The following is an 8,645-nucleotide window of genomic DNA, read 5'->3' as shown; positions in this document are numbered from 1 at the left end:
CTGATTCTGAAACAAATGAACAGACGCCAATCACAGAGCTGCGTAGATCATCCAGGATCAGGAAGCCGCTTCACAGGTACTCTCCATCCCTCAACTACATTCTACTCACTGATAGAGGGGAGCCGGAATGTTATGAAGAAGCAATGCAAGTCGATGAATCGACTAAGTGGGAGCTGGCAATGAAGGATGAAATGGATTCACTATCGGCAAATCATACATGGGAATTATCCGAGTTGCCAAAGGATAAAAAGGCATTGCAAAACAAATGGGTTTATCGGATAAAGGAAGAACCCAATGGAAGCAAGCGTTATAAAGCAAGGCTGGTTGCAAAGGGATTTCAACAGAAATAAGGCATTGACTATACGGAGATCTTCTCTCCCGTAGTCAAGATGGTGACTATCAGAACTGTTCTTGGGCTGGTAGCAAAGGAAAATCTACATCTGCAACAGATGGACGTGAAAACTGCATTTCTTCACGGTGATCTAGACGAGGAAATCTACATGCGACAGCCGGAGGGATTCAAAATCAAAGGAAAGGAGAATCTGGTGTGCAAACTTCAAAAGAGTCTGTACGGACTAAAACAGGCTCCAAGACAGTGGTATTTAAAGTTTGACAGCTTTATGAAGAAAGCTGATTTTTCAAGGTGCGAGGCAGATCACTGCTGTTACTTCAAAAAATTTGAAGACTCGTACATGATACTGCTACTCTATGTCGACGACATGCTAATCATAGGAGCAAACCTACAGGAGATTGATCGGTTGAAAAAGGGGTTATCGGAAGAGTTTTCAATGAAGGATTTGGGAGCTGCAAAGCAAATCCTTGGGATGAGAATCGACCGAAGCAAGGAGGGCATCAAACTCTCACAAGAAGAATATGTGAGGAAAGTTATCAAAAGGTTTAACATGCATGATGCCAAGCCAGTCAGCACTCCCTTGGCTGGACACTTTCGGTTGTCAAAGGATCAGTCGCCGACAACCAAGGATGAGAAGAAGCAGATGGACAAGATACCTTATGCATCTGCAATCGGTAGTCTTATGTATGCAATGATATGTACAAGGCCAGACATTGCACATGCAGTGGGAGTTGTCAGTCGATTTATGAGCAATCCGAGAAAGCAACACTGGGAGGCTGTGAAGTGGATATTCAGATATCTGAAAGGCAGCTCGAGTTCAGCTCTGTATTTCCGAAAATCAAAAACAGGATTGCAAGGGTATGTTGATGCTGACAACGGTGGTGATATTGATAGCAGAAAGAGCACATCCGGGTATGTTTACACCTTCGGAGGTACTGCAATCTCTTGGGTTTCCAAGTTGCAAAAGATAGTAGCTCTCTCTAGTTGTGAGGCTGAGTACGTTGCTGTGACGGAGGCCACAAAGGAAATGATGTGGCTACAATCTTTTCTGCGGGAATTGGATCAGGACCACGAGGGAAGTGTGCTATATTGTGATAGCCAAAGCGCCATTCATTTGGCAAAGAACCCGGTTTACCATGCTCGAACGAAGCACATACAACTCCGGTACCATTTCATTAGATCAGCTTTGGAAGATGGAGCGCTAGTGCTTGAGAAGATCGCAGGGAGTCAGAATCCAGTAGACATGCTGACAAAGGCAGTGACGATAGACAAACTGAAGCTATGCTCAACTTCAGTTCGCCTGCACGAAGTATGAAAGTAGGAAAGAGCTGCTGCATCGATCAAAGTGTGAAGACAAATTAAAATTAGTCTTCAAGTGGGAGATTTGTTAGGTGTGGAATTGGCCAAACAAGTCAATTCTTTTGTTCACATAGTCGTGATGTAAGCGCTTACCTCATAATAGTTGTGATGTAAGCGCTTACCTCATCATAGGAAATTCATTCCTATAAATAGGTAGCTTATGGTTCATTTGTAAGATATCATTAAGATCATTTGCTATACACATCCCAAGAGAGAAAAAATCTAAGAGAAATACTCTTAGTGAAAGGCCTAAGTAAGAGAAGGTCTTTGAGAGAATTTTCTGTGGTAAAATTCTTGAGTGTAATTGGGATTGGGGTTGTGAGGTTGAGTGTTGTAAACACTTGTAATATTTCTTCTTTAATAAGATCTGCAGCAGCAACGTGGACGTAGCTCTCACATTGAGGGTGAACCACTATAAATCTGTGTGTGTTATTTATTCTTCGCTTACATCACGTCGTAAGTAGGTTCTGTCTAAGGAGGTTGGTATTTAAGTGGTCCAGCTGTGACCCTCCAATCTTTCCTGGGAACCTGCTTACAAAGGTCGGATTTGGGATTTAAATCCTAACAGGTCGTTGCTGGAACAGCTGCCGAGATTCAATGGGTTAAATCTCTTCTTCAAGGACTTGGTTAGTCGGTTCCACCTCCCACAATATACTGCGAAAATATCTCTACCATATATACATGTCAAAATCTAGTTCTTCATTCCAAAATGAAGCATCTAGAAATTGACATCCATTTTGTTAGAGATTTGGTTCAAAAAGATGCTCTTCGAATATCTCACATCTCCTCCAAGGATCAGATTGCTGACCTTCTTACAAAGTCCTTGTCCAAGAATCAGTTTCAGCTCAACAGATTCAAGATTGGTCTCCTGGATGGATCCTCAATCTTGCGGGAGAGTGTTAAGGATAATCCTATCCATTCAGATTCAAAATCAAAGGATGGTTTTAACCTTATCACAACAATCTTGAGGATAACTCAATCTAATGTAGTCACTTATCTCTTGTAACATCCTTTATTATGTACCTACAAATACATGTAAACTAAGTCATGTAAATACAAGTTAAGAATTATTCCTCTCTGAAACTCTTTACATAGAGACTAGTATATTAAAAGTACAAATAATTTCTGCTAAATGTTGAACGACGAAAATATCCTCTAAATGTTGATCGACTTTTATGCCCTTAAATATTTGTATAGTGGTGGATATAATTGTCCAAAATAGAATTCTTTTTCAAGATGGTTTTTCAATTGGACTTAACAACCGCTTGTATCCTAATTCGTTTGTTCCTGTGGACTATCCTAATTCTTTTCTGACAGCAATTTGTATTTCAGTTTGTATGGCCGAATCATGAATTTACAAAATACCAAGCAACTGCTGATGATCCTCCTCATTTGCATGGAATTATAATACCAAGCAAGTGTCCTACTTATAATTGCTAAAATTTCAAATGCATACCAATAATTATACATGAATAAAAACACTTTCAACCACCTCTTACGAATAGACAGAGTTTAGGATGCTGCAAGTCGCATTGATGTCTCGGGGTCTCCTACCTGGCTAGACCGACAGATAGCTTATATCGAGTAACAAACTTCAATTTTGTTCTGTGTACAATAAATATATAGTCTGTGGCATCTTTCAGGATGAAGTTACTCATGAAATTGATGTGTTTTTTAACCCTTCTATTGATCCTAATGCTCAGGTAAATATTTCTTCATTCAACAATCATTGTTTATTTGCTGAATTTGCAAAATTTGTCGACCTTTATACTCTCTTAGGTCTAATTTACTTGGCTAATCCGCACCACATTCGAAATATAGTTTAAGCAAATGCTTCTTCTGGATTTTGTTTCCCAATTAAAGGGTTGTAACTAATTATTTTCTTCTACTGTATGATGTTTCCCCAAAATTCTTGGCTTGAGCTGTTTGCAATATTTATAGGAGATGAAATATCAAACTCAGTAATCCACCGTGAAAAAACCGTCATGAACTTGAGATTAATGTAGATCAGCAAAAATTGGTAAGGGACTAATATGCACCACTGTAATATCATTGATTTTCAAAAGATATTGTAGGTCAAATATTATAAATACATGTGAATCGTCATACTTATGTTTACACTTCTCATCTTACAACTTTTAATAGACTTTTATATCCTTAAATAGCTAAAAATTTGTTTACTGGAGCAAGTTAAAGGTGGATATAATTGTAAATGAGTCAAATTTGTATTAAACACACGCCTTTCGTAAACTCCTAAAAGAGTTCTTATTGCTAATATTATAATATGCATGAATCAAATACATATCACTGTGTGCAAAATATCACTTTAAATTGTAGAGGATTCCACCGACTTGCAACTTAGAGTTATCATATACTAGTAAATTTGAAAGGCTTTGGTTGATAAAATAAGCCTTTGTAATTAATTATTTGTTTGTACAAAAACGTAATCATGAATTATTGAATTACTCAACTCAAACTATGAAAGTCAATTATTTGCTTCTGCTTCAAATCTACCATGGAGAGCATACACAAATAAAATTTTCATCCTAGCAATCTGTCGTTCTCAATGAGATTTTTAAAGTCGATCTGCATCCATTTGCAACATATATAAAAAATAGATTGAAAAAAAATAGACACGTTACCTACAAATGACACAAAACAAATGCACGGTCATGGAAACAACCAGAAAATCAGCAAAGTCCGATAATTGAATCACTACAAATTATTGAAAAGAGATTTTAAAAATTTGTCAATAACGCATGAAGCAACCAAAGCATTACTTTATCAGCACCATTTTGCACGCACTACTAGAAAACTGGCCTACTGCAACGGTTCAACTACCGTTGCAATAGATAGGAAAACCGTTGTAATAGGTCTATCGCGACGGTTCTGGGCACTGTTACAACAGGTTGCGTTGCAATAGGTCTACTGCGATGGTTTTTAGCAACGACTATAAAACCGTTGCAATAGACAATATATAGCAACGGTTTTCTGAACTGTTGCAATAGCAAAACCTGTTGCGACGGTTGTTTAGAGTAATGGGACAGTTTGGGAACCGCTGCATTATCATTTTATGCAACGGTTGTTGTGTCATTTGCAACAAACTTTCGATACTATAGCAACAACTATGAGGGGCTATTGCAAGGGTTATTAAGAGCTATTGCAACACTTTTTAGGAGTTATTGAAACGATTGGTTGTCTATTACAATAATTATTCACCTAAATGATAAAATAGAATACAATAAAATTTATATAGACTGCGACAGTAAAATGTTCATCAACAAAGTCATAATCCAAATCATCCGATTAGTATTATTCACATGTAAAAGTGAAATATACAATATTGTTTGACAATTCATGAGTTAACATAGTGTAAGTTTACAAAAGTTTCCGAAGTAAAAGTTTCACAGAACATCTAAAAGGTCCAAAAACAATGAATCAATATTCTAAAGTAAAGGTCTTCATTGCTTTCAGCAACTTCTTGTTCATTTGCCTTGCCTACAAAACCATCAAAAAAGTAATCTTTTATCAGATGTAGATACACTAATTATTTGCCCAATAATTAAAAATAAAAGACATCAAAGTTGAACGCTAATACAAAATAGTAATGTCTAGGATATGCATTGCTCCTGTGTAATAAAATAATTTAAATACTCAACCAAATAATGTTTCTTCTGGGCAGTAAAAGAATTCATGGAAGAATTCTTAAGTTCTCTTCTTTTAACTATTACTAGTAATCATAGACAAAGGTTAAACCACCAAAGCATAAGTCACAACATAGTCCCTGCAACTTATTATCCTGTTCATATACCATTTTCAGCTAAAAAGGTACTAGCAAAAAGCTATATTCAATGAAATCTACAGCAGGTCTAATCCCTTTAATGTAATGCATCAAGTGTAGGAAAAAAGAAAGAAATATAATTCAAGATAACTATCTCATGTACTCACCCTTAAACACATTTCTTTACAACTTAGTTGTAGTAAAAAGGTATCTGAATATTCAGCAACCACGATAAAAAATATCCCCAACAAGCATATTTGAAATTGTTCTGTGAAGAACACTATGATATTATAAAAGAGAAGGCTAATTACCTTGCTAACTGGAAAAATTCAACATAGTCCCAAAAAATTAGAAATAAATATAAAATAGTGCGATAAAACTGATAATAGTAAATGATAAGTAACTTCATCAAAATGAAATGAAAGACCATCATTTTACCCGCTACAGATATGTATAACCTGACTTTAATGTAAAATTTGCTAATGCTTTGAATTTAGGCACACACATCTTAAATATAGAGTGCGGGGAACAACTCTTGAAATGCTTCTTAGTTATTACTTCCACAAGAAAAGTGATTTCCCCAGCTTATTTTTATCCACTTTTTAAATGAGAGCAGAGAGTAAAGGAAAATCTGCAGAGCAAGAATACAAATTACCTTCCAGGACTTCCAAATCACATGTTAAAAAAAACACCCCACAAATCACATGTTAAGAAAAGACTCCATGTACAAACCAGTCACAGGAGCATATTATTAAATTCTCTAGCTAGCTCTGCCTATGTAAATAGAGGTTTGTGAGTGCTAGCTATACTGCTTTTTGTCCCAATTGATATATGCCCTATATATATATATATATTCAAGTCATATACACTTTTATTTTCTTAGTCTTCCAAGAATAGCATGAAGTAATAACCACTCATATGGAGATGTTGCCTTTCGGGGACGCAAAAGTTAATTAGGCACTGATCTTAATGTAAATAGAATAGTAAAAGTAAAACACAAGTAGACAGAGAAATGATGTAGAAGAGGGCTTAAAAATGAACATTCAGATTGAACTTTTTATTGTTTCACAGATTTTGAATTCTTCCACCTTGGTCAACAAAGAAAGCTTTTTCAAACACATCCATATAGTAAAAACGGAGAATGCGTCAACATAGCAAGTAACAAACTTTTAGTTGAATCTTGGAATCTAAACAACCATTGGTCAAAGTTGAAATTATAAGAAATGCACAAAATAAAGTTTCAGGTATGCACCTGGAACATCTTAGCAATGCTCTTCTTTTTACTACCCAGTCCTAGTCTTGGCAAACCGATGAGCCCATCACCGCCCCATTCCATTAAACCCTGCAATTTATCCGTCTCGTTCTCGCTCTTAGCTTTTTTCAAGTTATTAAATCCAGGAGGCATCGCAAAGGATGACCTCCCACCTTGCTACCACTATCATTCTTGTTTACTTTCCTCCTATCACCGATTGCGGATCTCCCTCCTCCTTGCAACGCCAAGCTTCTCTGGACAACAGTAATACTCATGAGTGACAAAATAGGATACTGAATGAAACAAAAACTGAAACAATTTCACCATATATAGTTTATGTCCTTGCTCAGAGCAAAATAGATACTCATCCAAGTTAGGGGCAGACAAATAATTCCAACATCAGATTATCTTATTTTTTTAAAATCTAAAAAAAAAAAAAGAAGCCCAGATTCTCTTCATAAATCCCCAATCAAAAAATGGCCCAAAGCATATCTTCTAATTTCTACTTAATTTCAGTTTGACTAATTGATATTCTAAGACTGAATAAATAGCACAACGAACCACTTCCTAAACTCTAATAATTCAAACAAAACTCTTTCATGACGATCATAAGAGAGGGGGAGAGCATTTTTCAATGCTCAAAATGAGGATCGAGCAGACTTCGCACAGAAATTAATACAATCGACACATATTTTCTTGCAGATTATTGTGGGAAAATGCTTATAGGCTTAAAGTGATAAAATCAGCCTATCACCATCATCGCTCTTTTCAGAACCCTACTTCTTCCCACGAAATCCGTGTCTGGCTTATGTATAAGAAAAGTTTGTAGTTCCTTTCTATTATTATTACTCAGAATTCAATGTACAAATCAACAGAGAAAGAGCATGAAAAAGCCGAACAGAGAAGTACTGGAGTGGAAGATGTAGAAAGGGCGTGATACGTGTCTATTTAGGCGAAGGATAAAAGACACGTAAACTTAATAGTGAAAGTCAAATATACCCTCAACTTGAAATTGATTGACACCTACGCTGACACGTTGAAACCAACGTTTATATATATATATATATAAAATAAATATTACAAAAATGTATATGTTTCTAAACATTAGCTTTATATGTTTAATGAAAATATAGGGAATAAAAAAAATACCTTTCAGAAAGTTTACAAACAAAAGAGAAGGGAAAATCACTATCTTCATTTTTATCCGGTTCCATCGCCTTTTAACTTCACCAATACTGGAAGATCAGAAGCATATTTTCTCTTTTTGAATTAACTGTATACACACAACTGTGTAAAATATTAACTATCAAACACCTCAAGGTCATCAGCTCAATCATATAGCTTAATTACACTACTATAACTAGAGGAAAACATGAGAATTGAGAGGTGTAAGGCTAAGCAATGCGTACTTTTTCATAGCTTTACCAGAATTTTGATCGAAGGATACATGCTTGCCAGAAAATCTAAAATGCTACCCTGTGCAGTTGCGACTAAAGCTAGAGCTTGGGTACCGACGAAAGTTGTGGAAGATTTAGAAAAAGCCTACATGGTCATGTTTTTTTATACATGGTTATATATGGAGTTGTAAAATATTATGGACACATTGCTTAAGTTCTTCTAGTCAAAAGATGAAATTGCCCTCGATTTAGTATTTGTTGATCCCAAGCACACATGTCGATACGAACTTATACTCATTCTTCTACAATAGTTAAAATGTTGAAAATTATAAAGTAAAAGCAATTAAAAATTTATCAAGATTGAAGAAATTTGGGAGAAAAACAGATCAGTTTGTCATGTGAAGAATTGATAGAAACAGGGGAAGTAGTGTGAATAAATGTAGTAGAAACAAGACATGGAGTTTGATAATTGTTTCAGTTGGGAAAATGGCTCTAGTTCTAAAA

General features: G+C 35.7%; 1 long non-coding RNA gene across 1 annotated transcript; it reads right to left on the bottom strand.

Moving 5' to 3' along the window:
* Positions 1-4,948: 4,948 nt before the first annotated feature.
* LOC132627272 (uncharacterized) lies at positions 4,949-7,882 on the bottom strand. Its single transcript, XR_009577823.1, has 2 exons — positions 6,745-7,882; positions 4,949-5,209 (listed from the first exon to the last, which is right to left on the bottom strand). It is a non-coding gene; the product is annotated as an uncharacterized LOC132627272 (long non-coding RNA).
* Between the last annotated feature and the right edge of the window lie 763 nt (positions 7,883-8,645).

This window comes from Lycium barbarum, chromosome 2 (assembly GCF_019175385.1).
Source record: "Lycium barbarum isolate Lr01 chromosome 2, ASM1917538v2, whole genome shotgun sequence".
NCBI lineage: Eukaryota > Viridiplantae > Streptophyta > Magnoliopsida > Solanales > Solanaceae > Lycium > Lycium barbarum.
Note: the sequence above shows the minus strand (reverse complement) of the source record. Positions and strands in the feature narration are given on the sequence as shown.